General features: G+C 38.9%; 1 protein-coding gene across 24 annotated transcripts in view; it reads right to left on the reverse strand.

The window, feature by feature from the left end:
• LMO7 (LIM domain 7) overlaps window positions 1-12,834 on the reverse strand; it is a 196,546-nt gene that overhangs the window by 60,759 nt on the left and 122,953 nt on the right. The gene's annotated exons all lie outside the window — the stretch shown is intronic.

Below are 12,834 nucleotides of genomic sequence, written 5' to 3' on the forward strand. Positions count from 1 at the left end.
GATGGATAAATTACAGGATACCCACAATGAAATATTATATGACCACAAGAGCGGGCAATCTGGAACTGCATGCAACCACATGATTCAGTCTAGCAATGAGAAGCAAAAGCAGCCAAACACAAACAGTACAGACTATTCATAGCAAGTACAAAAACACAGATATAATGGGAGAAGTCAAGAGACCGGTTACCCTTGTGGGGAAGGATGGTGGAATGATTAGAAACAGAAGGGGGACACTGGTATTTCCCTTTATTTTGATCTAGAAGCTGGCTACCTAAGGGTTTTCTTTCTCTGAGGTCTTTGAATTGTACACTTATAATACATATCCTTTTATATATTTATATTATACTTCAAAGAGGTAAATGAAAAGAATAAATTGTACAGCCTAGGTGCTCAAATCATAGCTTATCTCCTAAGTAAAAGAAAATCATCTTGTAAAAATCAAAAACATTTAGTTTTAGAAGCAGTTAATGGAGGGGGATCACTAAAAGCTGATCATTAAAAAAATAGCACATTGAGTTGTAAAATATAGAGCTTCTTTTTACAATGATCAACATATACACCCCAGAAATTAAGCACAAAAGAACTATTAATATTCAACACAAAGCATAGGCTACACTGAAAACTGCCATCCAATTAAAATGGGATGCTTTGAGTGGAATATTCTCTTAAGCACACTGAGGGCAGACGGAAGAAAGCTCTCTTGAACCCCTGACCTCCTTTCCACTTCCCCTCATGGAGGCTTCTATTCCAACACACTCCTTTGCCATTTACTTTTTATTACAATAAAGCAAACGCTATGAATGCGAGGTATGGGTCTATTCTGTAACAAACATAATAAGCAGTAACCTTGGCACCATAACCTTCCACGCACTTTACATTCTCTTCTATGTATGGGCATTTATAATGCATTCTTGGACACAATGATATGTAGTCCAGTCAAATTAGTATCCTATCACTGAAATGTAATGCCAGGAATTCAAGTAGTCAATGATTTACTGGAGTCAATTGAGGCCACTCTCTGACACACAGCAAACACAATCCACCGCATGGAAGTCAGTAACTAGGTGGCTTCCTTGCCTTCTGTGGCCACCGGGCACAATCCCAAAGCCTTTTAAATAGAACAGGCTCAAAGGGAAGCTCATGGTAACACAGACTTTCCATGAGCCAGCCAAGTTACTGCCCAACACAACAGAACCAAAAATAAGGCAGCCCTATCTACAAAGTTAGCTAATTCCTCCACAAATACTTCAAGAGTTGACATGGTGTAATACCATGTGTCAGAGGATGGGTTTTGGGTCAGATCTGGATTCCACTATGTCCATCTGAGCAATTTGACTCTCAAAGCTTCAGTTTCCTTCTTATGAAACTGGGGATAATGGTCCCCAGTTCAGTAGATGAGGAGGAAATGTACGCAGGTACTTAGCAGAATCCCTACTGTCATGGTAAGTGTTTATCAAGGAACATTATCATTAGACTATAAGCTAGAGAGAGCAGAGCCCATTTATTCACCAAGCTCCGTACAAATGCTTCCTATTGAAGCCATGCTGGACCCAGATATTTAAAATTGCAACCAGCCTGTCTGATACTCCCCACCACTCATCCCTGCTTTATTTCTGTACTTCTAACCATCTACTGCATGCATGCATTCATTACGGCTCTCCTGCACCAGATTCCAAAAGGATTTTTGAGGTTTTGTTTATTGTCATATCTCAGGTGTCTTAAGACAGGTTTACCACTTGGCAACCACATAATATTTTATTAACAATGCCTAGCACAGTGCATGGTACACAGATGCTCTCAAATATTGACTGAATACATTTATTTAGCTTACAAAAATGTAACTTAGCAAGAGAAAGCCTAAAATGATAATAGCTCAGGAGAGTCCTAATAAATATTCATGATGTCAAAGAACAGTTAAATTGCATTACCTTGCTTAAAACATATCCAATTGATTCAAATTGTATTGATACCCATAATTGGGTTTCTTTTTTAAAATACTATTTCTAAAATTGCAATAAAAGGGAATTCTTTACAACTGCACATCAGTGAGTCCAAAAAGGTAGAGCTTCAAAAACAAAGACCAACTTTAGAGTGCTAAGTACAAAGATAAGGTTTTAGACCCTGCAATGAAGAGCTTCCCATCAGAGCTCTGAAAGACAAAAGCCAAAAGAATCCAAACTTTCCTTGAAACCCAAATTCACCATCAAAAGGGGTAGAGGTGAAACATTAATAATGTCAATAAATGACTATATTGAATATGTTGCCAGTCTTCTCTGTGTGTCATACACTAATTTTTGAATATTGTGTTTAATATCCAAAAAATCACAAGTAAAACACAGATATAATCCTCCACTGTTATATGAAATAGCTCTGGTAATTTCTTTGCTACCTGACAAAGGGCCAGAAAACATGCCCATCACAGACCTCTGAACCTTCTACTAGAGGTCAGGGAGAAAAGAGGCATAAACTCTCAAGTGAGCCCATCAGTGAACACATCCTTCTGTAACTACCTTATCCTAATAGCTTTTAGGTATCCTTTGAACCAGGAAGTCCTAGGTCTGATTCCTCCTTTATGAGAAATACCATGTTTAAACAAAGGGACATAAATTCCATGCAGATGTTCTAGCTCTCTTCCAGAGATACCCATGCCAGGTTCTTCCATGAAGAGCCAGCATGGCTAAGAGGGTAGGCTCTGAGGTCACACCTCTGGGTGTGAATTCTGGCTCCACTTTTACTAGTCGTGAGAACTTGGTCATATTACTGAACTCTCATAGTCTTACCTAGGAACAACACACCAGGTCTTGCTGGGCTTAAATAAGAAATTTAAGAAGTGCTTAATGGAAGCAGATCAAGTAAAGGAGACATTTCAAAACTATCCTCTAATTATCCATCTCAACCAAATAGTGTGGGGAAGAGAAGTGGCCAGAGGTCAGTCAAGTTTCCCTACACACAAAGTCCTTCCTCAGAAAAGACATTTCTGTGAAGCATAATTCAAGACACTCTCACGTTATGGAAAGTTTTGAACAGTTAATGATCTCTAGAATACAGTCAAACAAAGGGCAAAGCAAACTGGTGGGGTATTACCATCACTGGCCAAACATCCATATTTGCATCAAACCCTCATCATCCATCCTTTTTCTACTGTAAACTGCCTTGGCCAACCCTGTAAATTCTCCAAAAGTTCAAAACTGGAGGAAAAAAAAAACCTGCTTACATGGCCAAAAATCTGTCTCCCTAATATCTGATAGCACAGCTTGGACACAAAGGATGACATTATAGTTTTATTATAGTTTGGTGTAGCCAGTTGTGTTCTAGGGCTTCATCAAAAGCACAGTAAAACCTTGGTTTGTGAGCATAATTTGTTCCAGAAACATGCTTGTAATCCAAAGCACTTGTATATCAAAGCAAATTTCAAGAACCATTGGCTTAGTTGTAATCATGTGACATTCGGTGTCATGTACTACTCGTGCAAGACATCCCTCGTTTATCAAGTTAAAATTTATTAGAAATGTTTGCTCATCTTGTGGAACACTCTCAGAACAAGTTATTCACAATCCAATTTACTATATTTCTAAATACCTTCTATTAACCTGAAGACCTGACCTCAGGTCCACACGCATGCACCCACTACAGCCTATAGTCTCTTCTGGTAGAGTGCAGAGAGGTGGGGTCACACCTGACTCATGGATGTATGTCTGGAATCAGCCACAGGCCTGCACTCAATATGTTCATGTAGAAGTTACCTAAAGCCACTCATAGAGCCAGTCCAGAAAATGAAGGACGAAGAGATGGAGGGAATTTTCCCCCAAATTAGGTAAAACTTCATAGTTTTAAGCATAAACCCACTTCTCTTTTTCTATTCCTCTCCTATATCTTGATACCCCTTTTCCTCAAGGAATCAACTTCCTCATTTGCAACAGTGAAAGGTTCAATCTTCTCATGCTCTGCCACAATATCATAACCCCCTAAGAAACGAATTCTCCATGCTTCAAAATCATCTTTCCTCCATAAATCTCAGCTCCCATCCTGTCAAACCTTTACCAATCGGTAAAGATCAAATACAGTTGTCTTACTCTACCATCAAGGAAACATGATTAAAAACTTGAGCTGGAACGTCTTCTAGAGTGGCATTATTTTTGCTCCAGTTACCATGGTGGAAGACTTCCCTACATCGTACTAGGAAAGATGAGAAGTGTGGTCCCACCTGCCACTCCCCAAAGCTTCTCTGGCTAACAAGGAATCTGAAATTCTATATGGGGCTCAGCTATAGCTTCCTACCCACCCATGTCTGCCCTGCCACATGCACTCATTCTTCTCTTGGCCCCTAATCCTACAGCCCTAAGGTCCCCCTTTCTTGACCCTGAATAAGCTTCCACTTTTGTTCCTCAGAACAACTGCAACTCACGGGGTGATTCTGTCCCCTGGCATTCACTTCCTGAGGCAACTTCCCAGAATGAGTAAGGCGGGGATTCCTCCTAGGGGCTCAACCCTTCTACAGTTAGTCTGCCCTGCCCTGCATGGCACCAGCTGACCTGGATATTGCCTCTTCAGAAACCAGGCTGATGTTAGAGAAACTGGGCTCACAAGATACTTGGTCCCTCTCCAAGCCACTAAGTAATCTCGGCCCTCCAGTTGTTGCTTATGAAGTCTAGCCACCTGTTCACAACTTTAAAAATATTTCAAGAAACGAGGTCCTGAGTCATGATTTCATAAGCAGTCACAAGTAGAAGTGTGTGGACAGCATCTGCTTTAAATCTGTCAGACCTGTATGGGGTAAGCGGGGAGGCACATTTGTGGTAGTAGGAGACAGTGGAGATAGTTCTGAGCAGATGTCCTTCTCATGACAAGAGTACTATCATTTTTACATGTGAAACAAGACCGTCACCTCCAAATGCGAAGAAAAAAAGGAATTACGAGCAACACTAAAGATACCAAGTGAAATTTTCAGAAACATAGCAAGAAAATAATTTCTACCGCTACTTTCTGAGGAAATGGCTTGCTTTTTTTCCAAATGCAGGAATCAAAGAAGCAACTTAGGAATAGATCAAATAATGACTCCTTTTTTCTATAAATAGAAACTCTATTTTTCTATTAATGGAAGCTCATCCCATTGCATTATTTAATATAGAGCAAATATCACCACCTGTCTCTAATGACTGTTAGATAGGAGGAAGAGATATGTGAATAACAATTTCAAGGTGAATTCTTAGAATGCTGCACTTATTCTTTCTCTCAAAAGCAAGCTGCATTTAAGAAAATGAAATTCTTCCTTTCCTCCCACCTTCATCCCTAAAAATGAAACTGTATTCCATTGGACAATCTTTCAGTAATGTCAGAAACCCATGACTCATAGATTATAATCTGCCACTGCTGCAAAATTCAGCTCTACCTGAGTGTGGAAGCTGTAAAAATGACACTTGAGAAAATAACATTAAACCTGGAGGTAATTAGTGAGCACAAATAGATAAACTTGATGATTTCTGAATTTACCTATGTGAGAAAAAACTCTTGGAAATTCAACAGTTTTTGCCCTAGCAACATAAAATGCTTCTTCAATCAAATAAGTACCTCTTGTTAAAAATAATTTATTAAATTTCACACCCTCCCACATACTACTAAGAATAGCCAAGTTTTACTTAAAGAGAAAGGAAGAAAACAACATGCATCCAAAGACGCTGACTGGCACACAGTTCCACTTAAAAACTGAAACAGAAGCTAAAAGATGGGTTTTTGCTCTCTCTCAACCACAGATTCTCTGTAGTTCTCTTTTACTTCATGGAGCAAGTGCTTGCTATTACATGAAACCGATTACGCACTGAAGACTCACACATATATATTCCCTATTACATTGCAACCCCAAACCCCAAAACAGGCAACAGGCAATTCTCAACACAAGATTTAGTACCCGTTATGTCTGCTGTGTACTAAATGGAATTATACACTCAACTGTATCAAATGTACTGGGGAGAAGCTAGAGAGGATGTCAATGACAGGCTGAGCCGTAGTTTTACTTCCACAGGTAACAATGCTAGGTAGCAGCAGCAATGGAAATAGCGGGTTTTGGTTTCAGACATGTTAAGGTTGAGACAATTAACAGGCACAATAGAAATGTGAATTGGTAATTAGACACACAAGTGAGATGGTCAAGCTAGGAATCTAGGTTGGAGATATAATTTGGGGAACTGTCATCATACAGACGAAATGTAAGGTCCCAATGCTAAAATAGTATCACCTAGAAAATAAGGCTAAATAGAGAAGAGATGTAGGGACTGAGCTCTGGAAAACCCAACACGTAAGGTTTAAGAAATAGAGAAGAGGGGCGCCTGGGTGGCTCAGTCGGTTGGGCAGCTGACTTCGGCTCAGGTCATGATCTCGCGGTCCGTGAGTTCGAGCCCCGCGTCGGGCTCTGTGCTGACAGCTCAGAGCCTGGAGACTGTTTCAGATTCTGTGTCTCCCTCTCTCTGACCCTCCCCTGTTCATGCTCTGTCTCTCTCTGTCTCAAAAATAAACGTTAAAAAAAATTTTTTTTTTAAAAAAAAGAGAGAGAAGAAACCAGCAAAGCAGACAGAGGACCACCCAGTGTGATGGGAAGAGTGGCACACCAGATGGAAGGGAAGAAGATGGAGGGGCCAAAGGGTCAAAACATGCTGTTAAGAAAAGAGCTGAAGAGTTATTATTGGATTGTTTTTTAAACCCTTATAATATCTTACACATGTACACATAATTATTAAATTACTGGCTGCTTCTCCTCCTCAAAGGAGGAAAAAGAATGAATTATCAACAAAAATCTTGTCAAAACCACTGGTGTCCTAAAGACACAATTTATGAGAATACTGAACTACATAGCTCAGGTGTCCTTCGAGATGCTGTAGCCCATTTTCCAAGTCAGTATGAAATTCAACTATTAGCCTAAGTCTTCTAGCGTCATGATATTGGAACGTGCTAAGTGAGGTACTTTCAAAGTCAGTGTTTCTCAAACTATGTGCCACAGAACACGAGAAGCTAGCAAAATTTTAATAGGATTTAAGGTAGAAAATTTTTGTGAAGTGGTGTGTATTTTCTTCTTAAATATACACAATAGCAAATTAAAGTTCTGAGAAGTCCTACAATAAGAAATCCATTTTACTTAGAGTTTGAATTTTTTTTTCATATTTTTGGCACAACTGTTACTAAAATCTTTTTTTTATATTTTTTAACATGTTTTATTTATTATTGAGAGACAGAGCGAGACACAGCATGAGCATGGGAGGGGCAGACAGAGGAGGAGACACAGAATTTGAAGCAGCCTCCACACTCTGAACTGCCAGCACAGAGCCCGACGCGGGGCTCGAACCCACCAACTGCGAGATCATGACCTGAGCTGAAGTCGGACGCCCAACCGACTGAGCCACCCAGGCACCCCTACTAAACTCTTAAAAGACACTGATAGTATTGAAGTATTTTGCAATTGTGTTCGTTTTAAGCTCACTTTAAGCTTAATTATACAATGCATATTAAAATAATTGCCTTTATAAAGCACTTACTATTAACCATTATATTGACTACTGTGTATTATCTCCTTTAATCCCCACAGTCATCTAATGATTACCAATTAGGTAACTCAGACTCCAAAAGCTTAAAACTTTCCCAGAGTCATAAAACTATTAAGACTTGATGTGACCCATACTTTCCATAGACTAAAATCCATACTAAGACTGTGTTTTAGCATTAGTGCAGTCGCACTTTTCACCATCATATCTATTTTAAAATAACTTACTTCTTTTTTGATTCTGAAAAGAACCATTAACTCTCTACATTATCCTGAAATAGGTCACTCAATATTCTCTCAAAGTGTTGGCTCAAAAACCTACCTATGGCAGTAGCCATGTCTTGCATAAACCTGTCTCCTAGAGACAATTCAGAAGCTCCCCATAACCATCTTTTCTGGAAAAGTTTAGACATATATTCTACTATCTTGAACATACAACCCATTTTGGTATTCCACAGATGGAAAATTGCCAAAACGCGTTTTAGGAGACTTCTACGTAAATGAAATACATCACAATAACTCTCAGAGTGAGAGAACAACTACAAAGTGTAGATTCCCCACTTCACCACTGCTAAGCCTTTATGAGTATGGTTTCTGTAAGACAAGTACCCATCAACTATAAATTAATAAGATTACAAATTAATCACAAGATGAAATGGGAAAATTTTTTAGTTAGTTTCATAAAAGGACATTTTCTTATATATAAAAAAAGCTATTATCTACATTTAGGCTTGTGAAAATTAAGATATATTTCAGGTGTCTAGCACGTAAAAACTTACCTACTTCCTGATACACATGAAAATTCTTTGCAGCAAAGCATAAGAGGATATAAATTGTTATCAGTAAGTTATCACTCTGCTAATTCCTCAGCTATAATTAATATTAAATGTACCGTGTGTGTGTAGAATATAAATCCCGTATTGTCAAAGTGTTATATACTAAACTGTTTGTTCATGTTACACATTCAAAAGTCCCCATATTGCTCAGAAGTAAATTATTCTCTCTTGCCTCTAATACTTGTTTCAAAGTTCTAATTTCCACTATGGGAAAAATTAGTACCCCTTCCCCCCTCAAAAAAATCCCCACCCCAATTTTATCATTTCAGTCCTAAATTTTACCATTCTAGATAAGCCTCACTTTAATATTTACCAGAGCAATTCCAAGGTAGAAAAAAAAACCCTAAAGTTTTCACAATTTTATTTAATCCAAAGGTTCACAGAGGCAATATAAATTTAGCCCAGGAAGGGTTTCTCAACCTTGGCAGAATTAATATTTTGTTGGGTTTTTAAAATTTGTTTATTCATTTATTTTTGAAGGAGGGAGGGAGGGAGGAAGGGGTAGAGAGAGAAAGAGAGAGGGAGAGAGAAACGCATGAGCAGGGGAAGGGCAGAGAGAGGGGGAGATAGAGAATCCCAAGCAGCCTCCGAACCACCAGCGTAGAGCCCAATGCAGGGCTCAAACTCACGAACCATGAGATCATGATCTGAAATGAAATCAAGAGTCAGACACTCAACTGACGGAGCCACCCAGGCACCCCAGCATTAAAATTTTTGAACTGTACAGTTCCTCACTGTGGGGGAGTTATACTGTGCATCGCAGGGGGTTAACAGCATTCCTGGCCTTATCCACTGGCTACCAGAAGCCAGCCAGCAAGTGTTCACACTTGCTATGACAATCAGAAATGTCTCTGGGGCGCCTGGGTGGCGCAGTCGGTTAAGCGTCCGACTTCAGCCAGGTCACGATCTCGCGGTCCGTGAGTTTGAGCCCCGCGTCAGGCTCTGGGCTGATGGCTCGGAGCCTGGAGCCTGTTTCCGATTCTGTGTCTCCCTCTCTCTCTGCCCCTCCCCCGTTCATGCTCTGTCTCTCTCTGTCCCAAAAATAAATAAAAAACGTTGAAAAAAAAATTAAAAAAAAAAAAAAAAAAAAAAGAAATGTCTCCAGACATTGCCAAATGCCCCGTGGAGGGCAAAATTGCCCATAGTTGAGAACCACAGTTGTAGAGGATCTAAGAATTTAACTAACTCTTCTTAACCAAATAAAGCACGCCCATCAGCTGAAAATTAGTGGAAAGGGTCATTTAATGATGGCAATCTAGAAAAAGAGATCAAATCTGTGAACAAAACAAATAGCCAAGCAGTGACTACACACCTGAAGAGTTCATAGAAAACATACTATTAGATGAAAGGGCAAGACTTAACTCAGTGCCTGCATCGTCACTTGACACTCAGCAAATATATACTAGATGCTTGAAGAATTACAACAACCTAGTGTAAGCCAGGAGTTGTGTTCTCATTACTCTGGAAAAATGCATTCCAGCTTGCTTATCCTTCATATTTAAAGTAGTAAGAAATAATGCATCAGATCTTCATTTTTTTCTATCACAGTCCTATTAAATTATATCTTATAAAGTCTGATCAACTTAGATGGTCCTCCAATTAAACTCTATTTAAGCCATTATCTAATAATTTTATATATATGTGTGTGTGTGTCTGTATGTGTATATGTGTGTATATACATCTGTATACAAAATATATCGTATATTGTTATTTCATAGTGTATTATCATGGATTTTCCTAGTTCAAACACAAATATTCCATGTCTAATTCTTTTTGTTCACAATATTGATAATTTGAGTACTATCATAGGCTGAATAACAAACATTCCCTTCCCCCAAAATATTCACATCCCAGTCCCTGGAATCTGCAAATGTTATCTTGTATGGCAAAAGGGATTTTGCAGGTGTTGTCGCAATTTGTATAAAGCTACCTGCCTTTTATTAGAAAACCAACATCATGCATTATTTAAAACTTTTCCATTTACATATACCACCTGTGACAGATTTTCCATTTCCTATTTAGCCTTCTATATAACACTTGAAATTTCAGAATATCACCAAAGTATCACCAATAATCCTATATAAACCACTGAGAAAGAATGGACACGCTTCAAAGGAATAACATAATTGGCTTTCAAATGCATATTAACATAACCCTGCCTTTCAACTAACTTTCAAGGTCAATATACATTCAATCTGGATATCCTTCAGACTAGCTGGCATTTATTGCAATCAACTTCAATTTTCCCATTTCATTTCTGAATACTTTTTTGAAACTTCTGAGACTAACGAAATTAATGAGCTCTTTCTTCTTCCCCCTCCTTCACCATATTTAGTCCAAACCAAATTCAACTAATATTTCCCGGACAACTTTTCTCAGACATGCCCTTTACATTCCCACTAGCATTATCCCAGCTTAGCATGCACAATTTAATAAGTTCTTGTCCAGTGCAGGTATCATCTAATCCCCAATCCTGTTCATCCTTCCATGTGTTCTGTCCTGATGAAGGGCTAAGTTTCAGAGCCTGAAAGCTAAAGCCTAATTAACCCAAACAACTTCCTCTCATTCAAACTCACCTCCTTACCAACCAAGTCCTATCAATTCTAGCTCCTAAATATCTCTTATGTTCACCTCTTCCTTCTCAGACCGATTTCTTGTCTTCAGTCTTTCCCCATACCTCAACCTCGTCCTCCTTCACAGAGGTGACTCAAGAACCTTCCTAAACTGGAGTGCTATGTCTTCTCCCTTAAAATCCTTATATTTTATGGCTTATTTCCCTTGAGTAAAATACAAACGTGGCATTTGCACTCATGCTATGGTCACTTTTAGTCACCTCATTTCTTGTCCTGCCCCAGCACAAACCCAACATTCTTTCCATAAAGCATCCTTAGATTACTCTCAATAGTCCTACGTGGGACTCCCATCTCTACATGGGAAACAACAGGAGGTTTTCTCTTTCCAGAAGTCTCCTGACTGTTCTCCCCTTCCTTTGAGCTACTCATTCTTTCAGATTAAGCTCAGATTTCACCTGCCTCTGAAGACTTCCTATATTCTCCTAGAGGCCTCTCCCATGTAAGCCCACGTATAAACAATGTAGACTGCTTTTAGAGCATTCCATTATACTGTGATGTACCATGGATGTCTCCCGAGTCTCTTCCACTAGACTGTGAATGCCATGAATTCAGAGACAGAATGCTGTTCACCTCTGGCTCAGTATTCAAAAAAGACCAAAAAATATTAGTGGGCAGAACAGATCAGTCTTCAGCTTCTTCACTCTAAAAATCTATCCAAGTACCCAGAACTATTTTTGAGGGGACATTTTAACTAAATCATTCACTCCCTCTCATCTCCATTAAAATTTATGGTTCCCTAGGCCTTACTATTGAAGTTATTTTTAGTTACATGCCCCATTTCCATCTTTCAGCCATTTCCTGTTATATCCCATACTATACTCCAATTTCAGTCAAGAAAGTCCAACACAAGAGGAGCTGTTAATTCTCACTGCAGAGCCAAATATGCCATTCCTTCAGCCTAAAATGCCAGAATCTGTCACATATTTAATTCTTAAACGTCAATTTCCAGTAAAGTCCCACAAGAAAATGTCATATAACTGAAAATACCATCACTCTAGAGAGCTATTGGGTATATATGGATAGTAGTTACAGGAATATGAAGCCATACCATTATTCTTCCACATGTATATATTACTAATGTTAATACTTGTGTTCTTGTACCACCACCACCAAAGGAACTCTGAGGACTAATCTTTTTCTTGTTATAGACATTATTCATATAACAGGGGTTTTGTTAAGTCTATAAACTTAAGTAGAAAATATGCTTAGGATAACAATTTCACATACCTTCTCTTTAGAGTATTTCCCATTGGTTTATTCCCTATAATTGAAGTTCTCAAGGCATGGTCTCCAGACCAGCAGCATCCACAGTACCTCAGAAATTGTTGGAAATAAAAAATCTCAGGCCTTACTTCATACCTCTGGAATCAGCAACTGTGGAGTTAGGGGTCTAGTAATGTGGCTTACTGAACCCTCCAAGTGATCCCAATGTGTGCTAATGATGGAGAGCCAGTGCCCTAAAAATATACAAAAGTTAAAACTACATCTTAACTGAAACTACAGCTTCAACTAGTTTAGCTACTTCTCTTGAAAAAGGAAGTTAAAATGAAACCTAATTCCTCTAGACTTACCCAACTAGAATTTAAAACAAAAAGCACAGAGAAACTCAAAATTAAGTGAAAAGCCAGAAACTCCTGCCAACAATTTTCAAGTGTGGGCAGAAAAAAAACCTCACATGCTTCACTGTGCTTAGGCATGCTGAAGAGGGGACCATAAAAATGCACTTGATTTGCTGCTGTCACTGCACACTAAGCTGGCTCTCAGGGGGTCTTGGTCCAGGAATCTAAAGGACGGGGAAAGTCATTGAGTTTATTACTTAACACTCCATAAGCAC

The sequence above is a fragment of the Neofelis nebulosa genome, chromosome 1 (genome assembly GCF_028018385.1).
Source record: "Neofelis nebulosa isolate mNeoNeb1 chromosome 1, mNeoNeb1.pri, whole genome shotgun sequence".
NCBI lineage: Eukaryota > Metazoa > Chordata > Mammalia > Carnivora > Felidae > Neofelis > Neofelis nebulosa.